Source organism: Otolemur garnettii, unplaced genomic scaffold (assembly GCF_000181295.1).
Source record: "Otolemur garnettii isolate 467f Iridium unplaced genomic scaffold, OtoGar3 scaffold00009, whole genome shotgun sequence".
Taxonomy (NCBI): domain Eukaryota; kingdom Metazoa; phylum Chordata; class Mammalia; order Primates; family Galagidae; genus Otolemur; species Otolemur garnettii.
The window spans coordinates 7,771,958-7,778,866 of record NW_003852404.1 but is presented as its reverse complement, the minus strand read 5'-3'; the positions used below and the strand labels follow the sequence as shown (position 1 = coordinate 7,778,866).

Genomic DNA, 6,909 nt, shown 5'->3' with positions numbered 1-6,909 from the left:
GTGCCTGTAGTCTCAGCTACTCGGGAGGCTGAGGCAAGAGAATCACCTAAGCCCAGGAGCTGGAGGTTGCTGTGAGCCATGACACCTACCGAGGGCGAAAAAGTGAGACTCTGTCTCTTAAAAAAAAAAAATGTATCCAGGCACCATGGCACATGCCTGTAGTCCCTCCCCTTGGGAGGGTGAGGCAAGAGAATCACTAGAGCCCAAGAGTTTGAGGTTACTGTGAGCTATGTCACCTCAGCACTCTACCAAGGATGACAAACTAAGACTCTGTCTCAAAAAAAAGAAAGAAATTTCATTGCTTATGTTTCAGATTTGCTAAGAACTGCAAATAATGAAGGATCAAATAAGAAAACATTAGACAAACAAAATGATAATTACTGGAGCCATATTTTAATCTCGACTAAAGAAGCTCAACTCCAGATACCTGGGTCTCTTTTGACCTATCTTGATCTAAAATCCTGACAAATGGGGTATTTTAAACAGAGCCAACTAGTGCTAGGCATGAAAGAACATTCTTCTCCCTTGATATTCCAGACCTCCAGAACAGAAATTAGCACTGTCCTCTGGTTCTGAAATCATAATTAGTATTCAATATAACAATGTTTAATAAAACAAATCCATGATTTCACAACTAAAGGAGTCAAGGGCTTGTTTATACCTCCCTGTTCCTCATAGATAAATTCTTGGCAGCTGTCTCCTTGGTGTAAGCAAAAGAGCATAGTGCCTATATTTTTCAAAGAAGCAGCAAACATTTTTCTTCTCTATTTGGATTGAAAACCCAGGCACAGCTGGGCCCCATGAGATCTTTACCACATGTATTTTAATCCTATACTAAAATAGGGCAATTGGCATTTTCCTGCTTCTCTTTGAGCAAACAAAGACTTCTGGAAGAGGAAGGCACAGCCCAAAGTATGCAAAGCTAGTGGAACTAAAATGGCAAGTTTTCACATACTACTGTATTTTCAATGACCAGCAGTTAATTATCAAGCTGGGAGAGGAAAGGAGTCAATTTAGGCAACTATGTTAAGAACTGAGATATAATGGAATGAGAAAATAACTATCAATAACACACTGAACTATTTTAAGCATCTTATTGAGCTTTGTGTATTGCCTATTTTTAAGATACCTATGTGCTGATCTTAGTGAGGGGGTGGGGAGGAAAACCAAACAAGTTCAAAGGAGCTTTTTAGAAAAAATTAAGAATTTCAGCAATTTCCAGTGCTCAAGTAGTCATTTCCCTTTTCCCAAGTTCTCCACCCAAATAGAACATTTTACTCTCAGAACATATAGACCATTGGAATGTGCTATACAAAGCTCATAGTACAGTATGAATACTGGGCTAAGAAATAATATTTAGAATGTTTATTTCAATTACTCAATCTCTTCAAATTTTCTGAAATGGACTTAAATGCTCCATGAACAACCATTACAGGATACATATCTCAAGTTAATATCTAATAATCCCTATTCAAATACAAGTAATAGTCACAATTTAATTACACACACAGCAAACAAACAGTTCTTCACAGTTCTGAATTCTATAATCATCTGAAATGCAAGATCTTCCAATAGTTTCATATTCTCCATGGTGCATGGAGCATTCAATAAATGCTCTCTGAATGAATGGTACACTCCAACTTTTGTACTTGCAGATGTTAAATTCTTTTTTGTTTTCTCATTTGTCTCCAGTGAAAGGTCCTAAGACATTTATCCCATGCTTAAAGAGACTTGTCATGTGCCTCACATCTACAAGCCAGAACATATTTGATAAGGTCTGTAATTACATAACTATGGAATAAGCAAGGATGATTATCCAATCTGGGCCTGCTGGCTCCTGCAGGAGCACAATCAGCATTTTGTATGGAACTACTTGACTATATTTGAAGCCTAACACTAAGAAGTTTTCAAAGCATGATGTTGGGGATCCAGTAGGCCCCTACATCAATCTGAAAAGGACATCCTACATTAATCAAGACTTACATGATTAGCCACGCACACACCAAAAAGCTAGGAGAAGTGGCCTGTTTACCATACCTGCCTTTTTTGTCCTAGACTTTTACATAGTAAAGGTACTGTATTGAGCATATCTCTGTTGTGCATGAGTCCAAAAAACTTACTAGATAGCAAAATTCATTGACATCAACAATGAATGAAATGGTATAAAGACCTCTAAGATATGGAGCCTGCCTGTTTTGAAGCAGACAACAATCTTGTGAAGGAGACGTCATCATCATCCCACCTTTTTACAGCTTGAAACATATTTTACAAGTGTTTCCTCAATCACATTTCTCAGCAAACCTGTGGCTGAGAATCTGTCACACACATTATACAGAAGAAGAGATTATGGGTTAGAGGAACTAAGACACTTTCTTTTCAAGTACTTCAAGTTCCTTCCTTTTTTGCATGTAGTCTCTTTCGCACAGATAATAATGGTAAAAGACAGATGGCAACAAATAATGTAGGAAGGTACGAATAAAGTATTCAGGGAATATAAGCAGAGAAAGAAAAGAGCTTAATCTCTACAGCAGGGAATTTTATAGCAGTTTGTGAAGAATGTGGCTTTTGGCTTTGATATGAGTTTCAGTGGATAGGACACTTCAGTCAGTCAAGAAGGGCAAACATCCCAGCTTGGGAGGCTGAGGCAAGAGGATTGCTCAAGCCCAAGAGTTTGAGGTTACTGTGAGCTGTAATGACACCATGGCATTCTACTCAGGGCGACAGAGTGAGACTGTCTCAAAATTAAAAAAAAAAAAAAAAGGGCAAACAATTCTAGTAATGAAAAAGGAACAGGACAGAAGGAAAGGTTGTACAGGAAAATCAGGGCTTCCAAGCAAAACCATGAAGGAGGGAAGTTTAAGGCACAAAAAGAAGGCTCATTTGGCTGAAGCCCAGCTGTATAAGGATGCATCAATGAGTTATGCTGAAAAGGTAAGGTGGGGTCTTGAAACCCAGGAGGAACAGAAACTTCTACCTGCAACACAGCCTTTTTGGCTGGTGTATGTTTCAGACATTCAGTGTTTCCTGATGGGGACTCTTGTCATTTGGGGCAGGACATTGTTTGTATGTAGGATTTTTCTAGTCACTGCAGGGTATTTAGCATCCCTGGTCCTTGCCTACTAAATGCTTGTAATGCTCTCTAGTCACATAATAAACAATGACCTCACACATGTCCAAAAGCCCTAGGAGGTGTCACTGTCCCCAGTTTTAGAGAAAACTGCAAATAGCATCTAGTCCAGATTTGAAGGAAAACAGAAGAAGGCAAGAAGACTAGGAGTATACTGTGATGATTCAGAAAAGATGTAGTAACTAGATCTTAAATTAGGGTAATGAGAAAACAAACAATATGAAGATGATTGCACAGAGATCGGAATCAATGGGATGTAGCTCTTGAACAAAAGTGGAATAAAGGATGAATCTAAATTTTAAGTTTATGTGACTGAGAATGATGATCATATTAACTAAATGAGGAAAAAGAGAAAAATGGGGGAAAGTACTGAGTTCCACTTTCACCTGACTGAATATGAAATATGTGAGCACAGTGGCTCACACCTGTAATCCCAGCACTTTGTGGGGCTGAGGAGAGAGGACTGCTTGACACCAGGAGTTTGAGATCAGCTTAGGCAACATAGTAAGAACATTTCTCTACCAAAAATGAAAAATACTAGCCAGGCATGGTGGTATGCACCTGTAGTCCCAGCTATTTGGGAGGCTAAGTCAGAAGGATCACGTGAACCCAGGAATTAAAGGCTACAGGGAGCTGTACTTGCACCATTACACTCCAGCCCTGGTGACAGTTTAAGACCTTTCTCAAAAGTAAACAACAGAATCAGTGAACTTGATGAGTGAATAAATAAACAAACAAGCATATATATCTCTATCCCATAATAAGAATTAGAAATACGTATTTCAAGCTCAACATGAGTTGGGGATGAGAAAGAAAACTGAGATCCCAGGAGAAATACATAGCAGAAAGAGGAAGGAACTAAGACAATAAATTAAAGGAATTCCCTGTTTTCAACCTAGTTTGAAAACCATCATACTTTTCCCCGTAATGGTACTCTTCGGGGTTTTTCGGTGTTGTTGTTGTTTATCTGAGACAGAGTCCTACTTTGTCGCCCTGGGTAGAGTGCTGTGGCATCGCGGCTCACAGCAACCTCAAACTCTTGGGCTCAAGCGATCCTCTTGCTCCAGCCTCCCAAGTAGCTGGGACTACAGGCCACAATGCCCGGCTAGTTTTTCTATTTTTAGTAGAGACAGGGTCTCGCTATTACTCAGGCTGAGCTCAAACAATCCACCCACCTCTCGGTCTCCCAAGTGTTAGGATCACAGGCGTGAGCCACTGTACCTGGCCATGCTCTTCAGTTTGTCAGTTAAAGCAGAGTACATACAGACAGACAGAAACAAGAGACTGACCAGAAGAGACAATAAGACAGGTGGAGACAATGACACAGAGATGTTTTAAAAAGAGATTATCTATGGCACCATTTTTTGAATTTTAAGTGAAGATTGAAAAATATTTTAAAATAAAAATAATTATCCAAATCCACTAACCTCTGAGCTTCTGTGGGCTCACTTATTGTATTATCCTTTCCATTTCTCCTTCAAAAAATTGTTTCTATTTTGTGGTAATACTAATTTCAAAAGCTAGTTAACTGAAACATACTTTTCCCCTTTCTCATACAGGCTCAGCGCCTGTAGCTTAGTGGCTAGGATGCCAGCCACCTACACTGGAGCTGGCAGGTTCAAATCCAGCCCGGGCCTGCCAAACAACGACAACTGCAACCAAAAAATAGCTGGGCATTGTGGCAGTTGCCTGTAGTCCCAGCTACTTGGGAGACTGAGGCAAGAGAATTGCTTAAGCCCATGGGTTTGAGGTTGCTGTGACCTTGACACCATAGCACTCTACCCAAGGCCACATAGTGAGACTCTGTCTAAAAAAAAAAAAAAGCTGAGCTAATTGAGCTAATGCTGTGATAATTGCTCACCCTAGAATATTTCCCAACCTGGTTTTTATTTTGCCTAGACTCATTCAATTTCTCTCAAAGTTTAAAACTACTTGTTTTAAAAAAAGTTTTCAGTCTTTAGAAAACTTATCTACCTCTTACTCAAATTTTCTACAGGTAAGTGAAGTTACCCCTCCCCATCCACAATAAATATTGGGCCTAAAATGGACCCTCCTATAATTTCATTAAATACTCTCAGTAAAGGGCCAGGCAAGGTGGCTTATGCCTATAATCCTAGCACTCTGGGAGTCTGAGGCAGGTGGATTGCTTGAGCTCACGAGTTCAAGACCAGCCTGACCAAGAGCCAGGCTTGGTCTCTAAAAAATAGCTGGGTGTTATAGCAGGAGCCTGTAGTCCCAGCTACTCAGGAGGCTGAGGCAAGAGAATTGCTTGAGCCCAGGAGTTTGAGGTTGCTGTGAGCTATGATGCCATGGCACTCTACCCAGGGCGACAAAGTGAAACTTTGTCTGGAAAGAAAAAAATACTCTCAGTATTTTCAATGATTCTCAAAGTCTGTGGATTCCTCAGAACACATGAGACCCTCTCAAAACTATTTTTACATAACAACACTTGCCTTCTTCACATTGTTGGCACTGGCACTATTAGTACAAAAGCAATGGTGAGTAAAGTGATGGAGTCTTAGTATAAATCAAGGCAGTGTCACTGAATTATTCTGGTCATCACTGTGTTCTTCAATGTCACACACACACAGTTTGAAGTAAACAAGCAGTTAGTTCTGATTTCGAGTGCCCATGGATACCCTACTCTCCAGACATCCAGGAATCACACCTTGAGATCCCCTGCTCTAAGCATTTTATTATTTTTTTATTTTGAGACAGAGTCTCACCATGTCACCCTTGGTAGAGTGCCATGGTGTCATAGCTCACAGCAACCTCAAACTCTTGAGCTGAAGCAATTCTCTTGCCTCAGCCTCCCAAGTAGCTGGGACTACAGGCACCCACCACAACGCCTGGCTATTATTGTTGTCATTGTTTGGCAGGCTCTGGCTGGGTTCAAACCTGCCAGCCCCAGTGCATGTGGCCAGCATCCTAACCACTGAGCTACCTACTGGTGCCAAGCCATGCTCTAAGCCAGTGGTTCTCAACCTTCCTAATACCATGACCCTTTAATATAGTTTCTGTGGGTCGCAACCCACAGGTTGAGAACCACTGCTCTAAGCAGTTTATAACAGCAAAAGTAAAAACAGCTCCATAAGAGAACTGAACACACAGCAATAGTTTAACCTATTCCTTTGACCTATTCAGATTCAATTCGAAGACAATGGTAAGTTATAATTCTCTGCTAAACTCTCCTCCGGATACAAGATTATATCTGGGATAGCCAGCCTCTAAGAATATTTTACTTATAACTTCACTGTTGAAATTAGAATTTTATAATCAATACCTTTCACCTTCAAAGTTTGTGAGACTCTAGTCATAGATGTTTGCTGAACATATACTATGTTAAAATAGAGTCATTCTAGGACTTAGTACTAATGTCTGGCTACTTCCTAAGCACGATCTCAGAAATACCATGTATGCCTTTCCCTTGTTTTCCCTCTACATAATGTCAGATGTTTAAAACTCTAAGCATAACACCTTAAACTGCTTGGAGTAGAGAAAATGAAAAAGCAGAATACAAAATTATTAACAAAGTGCCTATAACATAATACATTTAGGCTAACACTTTCCTCTAATTCTAGTTATAAAATATAAACTTGCATTTTACATTATCTTCATTAAAAAGATAAAATACCGGACCCGCCAAACAACAATGACGGCTGCAACCAAAACATAGCCGGGCGTTGTGGCGGGCGCCTGTGGTCCCAGCTACTTGCGAGGTGGAGGCAGGAGACTCGCTTGAGCCCAGGAGTTGGAGGTTGCTGTGAGCTGTAATGCCATGG

The 6,909-nt window shown here is 40.3% G+C and overlaps 1 protein-coding gene across 1 annotated transcript in view; it reads right to left on the bottom strand.

The window, feature by feature from the left end:
• The window catches only part of FBXO42 (F-box protein 42), a 66,876-nt gene that overhangs the window by 45,856 nt on the left and 14,111 nt on the right, over window positions 1–6,909 (bottom strand). The window lies entirely within an intron of this gene.